This window comes from Podarcis vaucheri (genome assembly GCF_965113315.1).
Source record: "Podarcis vaucheri genome assembly, chromosome: 16".
Lineage (NCBI taxonomy): Eukaryota > Metazoa > Chordata > Lepidosauria > Squamata > Lacertidae > Podarcis > Podarcis vaucheri.
Window position 1 is genome coordinate 6448837 of NC_138754.1, and position 8487 is coordinate 6457323.

The 8487-nt window shown below is 44.8% G+C and overlaps 1 long non-coding RNA gene across 1 annotated transcript; it reads right to left on the reverse strand.

The window, feature by feature from the left end:
• Positions 1–319: 319 nt before the first annotated feature.
• On the reverse strand, positions 320–6400 carry LOC309520704. The gene is made up of 2 exons (XR_014214313.1): positions 6287–6400; positions 320–1277 (listed from the first exon to the last, which is right to left on the reverse strand). It is a non-coding gene; the product is annotated as an uncharacterized lncRNA (long non-coding RNA).
• Between the last annotated feature and the right edge of the window lie 2087 nt (positions 6401–8487).

Here is an 8487-nt window from a genome sequence, read left to right on the forward strand (position 1 = left end):
GATTACACATAGTATGACTCATACACAGTTATGATTACCCTTTCAACCACAAAGTTTTACAACAAATCAGACATAAATCAGCTATAAGAGACAGTATTAATAATGTAATCTCATTTTTTCCCTCATTCAAAATTTTAGGCTTTGCGTTGGATTTTTATGGCCAAGAAATGAAAATGAGGGGCAAAATCCATTTTCACCATAGTGAAGAAAGCACATGCTTTCGTCTGAAATTCTATATACATACTAGCTTCACCAATCTCAATGGGTCTTACTTCTGAGTAGCCACGGATAGGATATCACCAAAAATCTCTTTTCTAAGAATAAGTGTGTGTTAAAAGTGGTCCATGCCCTTCTAAAACATTGCCAACACAAATAGTATTGAGATATGCCAAAAAAATGAGGTCAACTGCTCTTTTCAAGTTTCTTTGTAGTATATATTTAGGGGGTAAATTTATGAGAATGTAGACTGGATCTTTTAATTGCCAATAAGATTGTGTGAGGATTTTATTATCTAGAAAGATAGTCTCCCCCAAGAGCACCGGGATCTGGTCAAGAATTTTGCCTGAAAAAGGGAGGTTGACAACTGCTCAGTAGTTTACTTAAGTTCTCAGAATTTAGGGGTGCTTTCTTAAGGGGCAGTCTTATCATGTATGGGTAAAATACCTCTTTTTAAGAAAGCATATATGTAAAAGAACATGAAAGAACAACTTAGAATTAGTGCCCATAAATATTAATATGGATAATTAATATGGATCTGCCATGGTTGGGGGTGTGAAATTAGAAGAAAGATCCTTCAAACGACAAACAATAAGAAGATCTGTCATGTTTAAAGCTGAACTTCAGAAGTTTTAGCCCTCAGCAGTTCTAATTGACATAACTTGAGGTTGCGGGGTCTTCCAGAAGTCCATGCAAAATAGCTCATCCATGTTTCTCTATTCCTTTGTTTCCTTGGGTTCCTCTGTTCCTCACTTAGAGCAAGGGATAAGGCAGCCCCATCCTAGAGCGGTACAGCATTGCTATGCTTGAACCATATCCAGAAGCCGGTTCCTCCTCTGATTCCAGTTCGAAGGGAGCTTCATAGAAAAAGGCAGAATATCTCCCACCACCACGAGCACAAGGGTTGTGTTGTTGAATGCGCAAAGGCTGGTGTGGGCAATAAAGAGCAGGTCCCGGGATGGTCAGTACAAAGGGTGGTGGCTGTATTCTGACCGTAGAGGCAGGACAGGATGCATGGCACGAGTGTCTTCCGGACATAATGTTTCCTGATGGAGGTGACACTGGCAAAAGAGTAAACATGGATGGTCAAAATATGGGGAACCTTTTTTTTGCACTCATTAAAGCATCTAAAATTTAGTATTTGGGGGACAGCAATTGGGCTTCCTTTGGGAATATCAGATTTGAAAACTAAAGTTTCTAACACTGAAGGCTGCTGAGGAAAGGTAAGGTAAAGGGACCCCTGACCATTAGGTCCAGTCATGGCTGACTCTGGAGTTGCGGCGCTCATCTTGCTTTATTGGCTGAGGGTGCCGGCTTATAGCTTCTGGGTCACGTGGCCAGCATGACTAAGCCACTTCTGGTGAACCAGAGCAGTGCACGGAAATGCCATTTACCTTCCCGCTGGAGCGGTACCTATTTATCTACTTGCACTTTGACGTGCTTTCGAACTGCTAGGTGGGCAGGAGCAGAGACTGAGCAACGGGAGCTCACCCCATCACGGGGATTCGAACTGCCAACCTTCTGATTGCCAAGTCCTAGGCTCTGTGGTTTAACCCACAGGGCCACCCGTGTCCCGTGTAGTTGGCTATTAAGCTACACAGACAATGCCTGGTAAGATTTCAAAAGTTGGAAAGCTGATGACCATTGAACACAATACTAATATACTTTGTCTCTGATTTCTTCACTTTATTGTTGTTGTTTTTCCAGTCAATGGTGAGCCACTATCCAGCAAGGCAACTTTGGTTCAGATCCACTTTCTGCCCAAACTACAATAGTGGGTATTGGCTAATCACACTCTCTAAACTTCATCTACCTCATGGGGTTGCTTCATATAAAGCATTGAAAATAAAATGTTTCAGAAATAAACATTGTCTAATTTTGAAATTGTTTTTACTCCTTGTTATTCAAGGCAGTGCCTAGACTTATCTATCCTTCCATCTAAATATAAGTGTCTTCCCTCTAAATCTATGACTAAACTAAAATATATGGGGCACGCTTGTCTTCGTGCTGAGATGCTTCCATCACCGACAAAGTTGCTGTGAAGTTATAGAATGTCTATCAGCATTCTAACTTCCAGAATGGGTGGGTGTTAGTAGTAGAATGAGACAAAGCAGCATTGCAGAGGGAGGTGCAAAACAGAGTTTGTAGAGGGAGCAAAAACCATTTGGGAAGCAACACAAGGAGGCAGGTGACCTATATAGATTTGAGGCACAGTGGCACCTCTAGTTATGAACTTAATTCATTCCAGAGGTCCATTCTTAACCTGAAACTGTTCTTAACTAGAGGCGTGCTTTCGCTAATGAGGCCTCTTGCTGCTGCTGCGACACCGGCACACAATTTATGTTCTCATCCGGGGGCAAATGTTCTCAACTTGAGGTGACTCTTCCAGGTTAGTGGAGTTTGGAACATGAAGCGTTTGTAACCTGAGGCATTTGTAACTCGAGGTACCACTGTACCTCCTTGAGGATGTACAGAGTCTTATCAAAATATTTTAGTCCTGCTGTTGCAATCCCCTAGAGCTCTAAGTGTCCTACAGAAATTCAATTCAGGCCCCATTTGGTAGTGATTTTATGGGTTAGCTAGTTTTGGAGGCAATTCTGTAGGGTAGCTAAGATCCGGGAGGCCTTCAGATGAAGGGCAGCTGAAATATTGATGTAGAGACTCCATGGTATGGCGAGAAGAGGAGGTAGATGCATACAGGAATATTAGAACCATAGAGTTGGAAGAACCCAAAAGGGTCATGTAGACCAACTCCCTGCAATGCAGGAATCACAGCTAAGGAGAAGGCGAAGGAGGAAAGCAAGTAAGGAAAACATGGTTAGAGATCTTCCGTAATTATTCTCAGCTATTTTCTTCTTAGATTTTGAAATTATCTGGTCTTCTTTCCATTGTGAAACCCACGCAGGAGGAGTAATCAGTTTAAATATAGAAATACATTTCCAGAATTCTTCATATGATGTTCAGTTCGTTGTAGCCTTCCATTCCATATATTTTCCATGTGTGCGCCCACTAAAAACTTTCTCTGGGTGGCTCCATGAATATCCGCAAAATATTGAAATACACCCTCTAACCTTAAAACTATTTTCAACTTGGTGATGGAGCCCCAATGATTTCAAAAAGGGCCAAGTTTCCTTACCCAGGAGCCAATTCATTGATCTCAGGCTAAAATTTGCAGAAATGTTTATTTACATATATTGGAATTTATTTATTTTTTGGCCGTTTACATTCCTAAAAAAAATACATTTTCCGAGAGGTTCCAATGGCCATTGGGTGATACTTACAAAAGCTTACTACCACAAAGCCATATAGTAACAGATTTAAACATAATTTAAAGGTTTTAAAGGTTTAAGACAAGTGCTAGGAAACTTTCAGGCTGAATACCACATTTTCTTCTAGACAACCTAGGCCATGAACCAGTGTTGCGTTGGGCCAGAAGCAAAAAATTGGCAAAGCAAGAAATGTAATTTGACTCAAATATCCCTCTATTTTCTAACCAGGCAAATTAGTGGCATTATCAGAATTCAAGGTCATGTTCGAGCTAGACAAAAACACTCAGGGTGCATAGCAGGACCAGTGAAAGATGTGGCCTGGAAAATTTCCTGAGGACCAGATAGAGAGATCTGGGGGGGGGCACATTTGACCCCCCAAGCATAAAAATTTGGGAGAACATTCCAGAGCTGAAGTGCCACCCCTGAAAAGGCCCTCTCCTTAGCAGCTTTGAATACCTGTGTGCCAACTTTGCCCTACATAAGCAATACTCATGCAGGCTTTGATAATTCATTACAAAGGAATGAATCTGATTGATGTTTTGTGCAGGGGTTTCCTGATCTGCAGGAACGGATGTGTGCATGATTAAACTCTACACAAGAAGACTCATGAGACAATCTGCTCACAGTAATTGCTTTTCGTAGTGTTTTATCAATGTGCGTCAGGACATAAAAAAGGAAGGCGAAATGAACTGAAGGCATGGAAGGTTGTGTCAAAATCAGCATTCCCCCACGGGGATCCCATAAGTGTTTTTAAGCAGTGGATGTGCAGAGAAAAGGTTCAAAGCCATCTGATATTAGTTTTAAAAATGCAAAAGAGATTCCAACTGTATGGGGGGGGGGGGGAAACCTGAGTTCATGGATATTACCAGAAGAACTCCGGGGTTTGACTGCATCACTCTCAGCCTCAACTCTGACTCCTTCTCCGTGCTAATTTTTATCTTATCTCCTTTCCCCACAACAAAGCTCTGCTTTCAAGCCACGTCAAGAATATAAGAAGATGGCCCATCTGATCTGGCCTCCTCACAGAGGCCAATCAGATTCCTCCTGGAAGCCCACAGGCAGAGCTTGAGGGCAAGAGCCCGACCTCACTGTTACTCATAAGCACGTAAGAAAAGTCCTGCACCTGGATCAGATCAATGGCCTATCTAGTCCAGCATCCCATACTTACATTGGCTGTCCTTGTTCTCATTGGTGGATACAGTACTTAAAATCTCAGCTCTGTTTTAGACAAAGGCCTTCAGGTTAAAGTCAGGTTAAAAGGCACATTGGTCGGCACTCAACAGGTACAACAGGGGCTGCGGTTGTCCCAACATTTAACACGCCCCATGGCTCTCCTTTTGAAGAGTGAGGTGGGCACAGTCAGGTGTGTGGGTGGCACCCAAAGCCATGTAACTGGGCACAGTCATCTCCATATCCTTGGTGATGGAGGTGGAACTGACTCGGCTGTCTCACTGTGTAATCTATCTGCAGGAACCTCCTCAGTGGGAGAAGGCATGGGAGATAGTTCTGGTGCTGCGTCAGGAAAAGGTGATGTAGCATCTGAGGTGCCTGATAGCACCAAGGTAGGATTCTGTCCTTACAGTCTGCTTTTCACCTTCCTGGGGTCTGAATCAATGTCCTCCAGCCTACTGGGCCTTTCACCAGAGTCCAGTGTCAACAATTCCCCATTTTCATCTTCCCGTCAGACCGGTCTGGTCAATATATCTCCATGTGGCTCATGACAGTGGCCGACCAGATGTCTATGGGATGCCTGCAAGGGGGCTAAACTCAGCAGCATGCTCCCCGCTGGTGATTCCCAGCAAATGGTATTCAATTCAAAGGCATATGGCTACCAGCAGTTGAAGTAGCTTATCCTCCTTAACCTTGTCTACACTTCTTTTAAAGTCATCCAAGTTGGCGGCCATCACCACCTGGCCAGTCTTAGAAGGGGCCACAGCCCAATCTATCCCATCATTCTGGGCCTGTTCATGCTCCATTTGTGGGATTGATTCCCAACACTTGCCTGGTTAAACCAGAATTCTGTAGAAGAGGACTGGAGAGCAGAGCAAACCTGTAGCCCATTGGTTCTCAACCTGTGGGTCCCCAAATGTTGTTGGACTACAACTCCCATCATCCCTGACCACTGGTCATGCTGGCTAGGAATGATGGGAGTTGTAGTCCAACAACATCTGGGGACCCACAGGTTGAGAACTGCTGTAGCCCATGAGAAGTCCTCCAGATGTTCATGGACTGCAACTCCTATCAGCCTCAGCCAGAAGGGCCTTGGGCCAAGGATGAGTGGAGTTGTACCTCAACAACATCTGGAAGGCAACAGGCTCACCATCCCAGGTGTAGACAATGCCTAATTTGATGGACCAATGGTATGGTTTGGTGTAATGTAGCTCCTTTGCTCCTATCTTCCAGTTCTTGTGTTTAGATACTTGATGGTGGTGGGAGTCCAACATCATTTGGAAAGCACTATGCTGTCTACCGTGCAGATGTAGTAGAATAAATATATGTAATGGGAGAAATCAGATAAGGAAACAAGATCAAGTAAACAAACTTAGCTACAGTGCTAGATATTGAGATGTTAGAGACCTGAGCTTCCAAAAACATATTTGAATCAAGAAAATCAAGATGCCTATAGATACGTAACTAACAAAACAACATGAGCACACACACACATCTACTACCCTTACATTATTCCCTTCCCTATCATCAATGGGCTGCACAACTCTAATTCTGAATCCAGACCTAAACCAAGTAAAAATAAAAGGAGCCACCAAGGAGCATTTCAGAAGCTGGTCTGCTTCCTCTCTTACCTTGATATCTAGCAAGGAGAAGCTGCAATGGAATCAGATGAAGATTCTGGAGTGTTTTGAGTTGCCTGCATTTTTATACTGTTTTGGGGGCAGCATCAAGGATATGAGCCACCCCCCCACTACACACACACAATGCAATTAATTGCCACCCAAACAAGATTTAATACAATGTTTACTCCACTTTTAAGGGAGTAGTGGCTTTTAATTATATGGTTCTTTATTTGTGAAGGTGAGATTGTTGCAATTCCTGATGAGAACTTTGTCATCGATGTTCCTGTTAGTTTTTCTCTCCAACATATTTCCCCCCTCTCATCATAGCCATGATGACTTTGCTCTGTCTCCATAGTCAGAGTCAATAAGGCTTCTGAATATCAGTTGCTGGAAGGAACAGGAGGGGAGAGTGCTCTTTCGCTTGGGTCCTGCTGGAGGGTTTCTTATTGGGACATCTGGTTGACCACTCAGAGGCAAAGGAAGGCTAACCACACCTGGTGTCGGGGGGCAGGGAAAACTGCCCGGCGGGGCATGCGCATGCACTGTATGTACATTGCATGCCTGGTGTGCTATGTGCTGTGCATACATGTGCACCATATGTGGCAGTGGTGCGCATGCATGCGCAGCACATAGCAGTGGTGCACACACGCCATGGGGCGGTTTGCCGACAGAGCCACTCGAGCGCCGTACCGACAGCGGCAGGATCGCTCTGCCGTCGCTGCAGCTGTGAGCGAAGGATCCTCCCCACATGGCTGCGGCAGGGCGGCGGTGGTGGCTCATGCTGCTGTGCCCAGGGGTGGCAGGGCGAGCCCCCCACGGAGTGCCTTCTCATCACCCCCTTAGAGATGGCACCTGGGATGAGCCACCCCCTTCCTCTGCCACTGGAACCACTGTGATAACAGGATGGTCGACTAGAAGGGCATTGGCCTGATCCAACATGCCTTTTCTCATATTCTTAAATTATATTCATTCATAGAATCATAGAATCATAGAATCATAGAATCATAGAATCATAGAATCATAGAATCATAGAATCATAGAATCCTAGAGTTGGAAGAGACCACAAGGGCCATCGAGTCCAACCCCCTGCCAAGCAGGAAACACCATCAGAGCACTCCTGACATATGGTTGTCAAGCCTCTGCTTAAAGACCTCCAAAGTAGGAGACTCCACCACACTCCTTGGCAGCAAATTCCACTGTCAAACAGCTCTTACTGTCAGGAAGTTCTTCCTAATGTTTAGGTGGAATCTTCTTTCTTGTAGTTTGGATCCATTGCTCCGTGTCCGCTTGTCTGGAGCAGCAGAAAACAACCTTTCTCCCTCCTCTATGTGACATCCTTTTATATATTTGAAAATGGCTATCATATCACCCCTTAACCTCCTCTTCTCCAGGCTAAACATGCCCAGCTCCCTTAGCCGTTCATGTAAGGACTCTGGATCCAGCAGTTTCATTCACTAGTAGAAGAGTTTTGGGGATGACCTTACCAACTCTACCTTTCAACTAAACCCCTATGAACGTCTAAAGATTCTGCTCCAGAGGGTTAGGGGATGTAGCTCATTGGAAGAACACCTGCTTTGCACTCAGAAGGTTCCAGGTTCAATCACCAGGTAGGGTTGGGAAAGACCCCTGCCTGAAACCCCGACAGCCTCTGCTGCTCAGTATGGCCAATACTGCGCTAGATGGACCAAAGGTCTCACTTGCTATAAGGCAGTTTTCCCTATTTCTGCAAATATTGTTGCAAATTCACTCCCTTCTACTTAACGAGGGCCTAAGTTAGTGGACGTGGGTGGCGCTGTGGTCTAAACCACTGAGCCTAGGGCTTGCTGATCAGAAGGTCAGCGGTTCAAATCCCTGCGACGGGGTGAGCTCCCGTTGCTCGGTCCCAGCTCCTGCCAACCTAGCAGTTCAAAAGCACATCAAAAGTGCACGTAGATAAATAAGTACCGCTCCGGCGGGAAGGTAAACGCCATTTCCGTGTGCTGCTCTGTTTTTGCCAGAAGTGGCTTAGTCATGCTGGCCGCATGACCCGGAAAAAACTGTCTGCAGACAGAACGTCGGTTCCCTCGGCCAGTAAAGCAAGATGAGCGCTGCAACCCCAGAGTCGTTCGTGACTGGACTTAACTTCCAGAGGTCCTTTACCTATACCTTTAAGTTAGTGGAGGCCTATACGAGACAGAATACTCTTACATGAATTGTGGACTTCTGGTTTT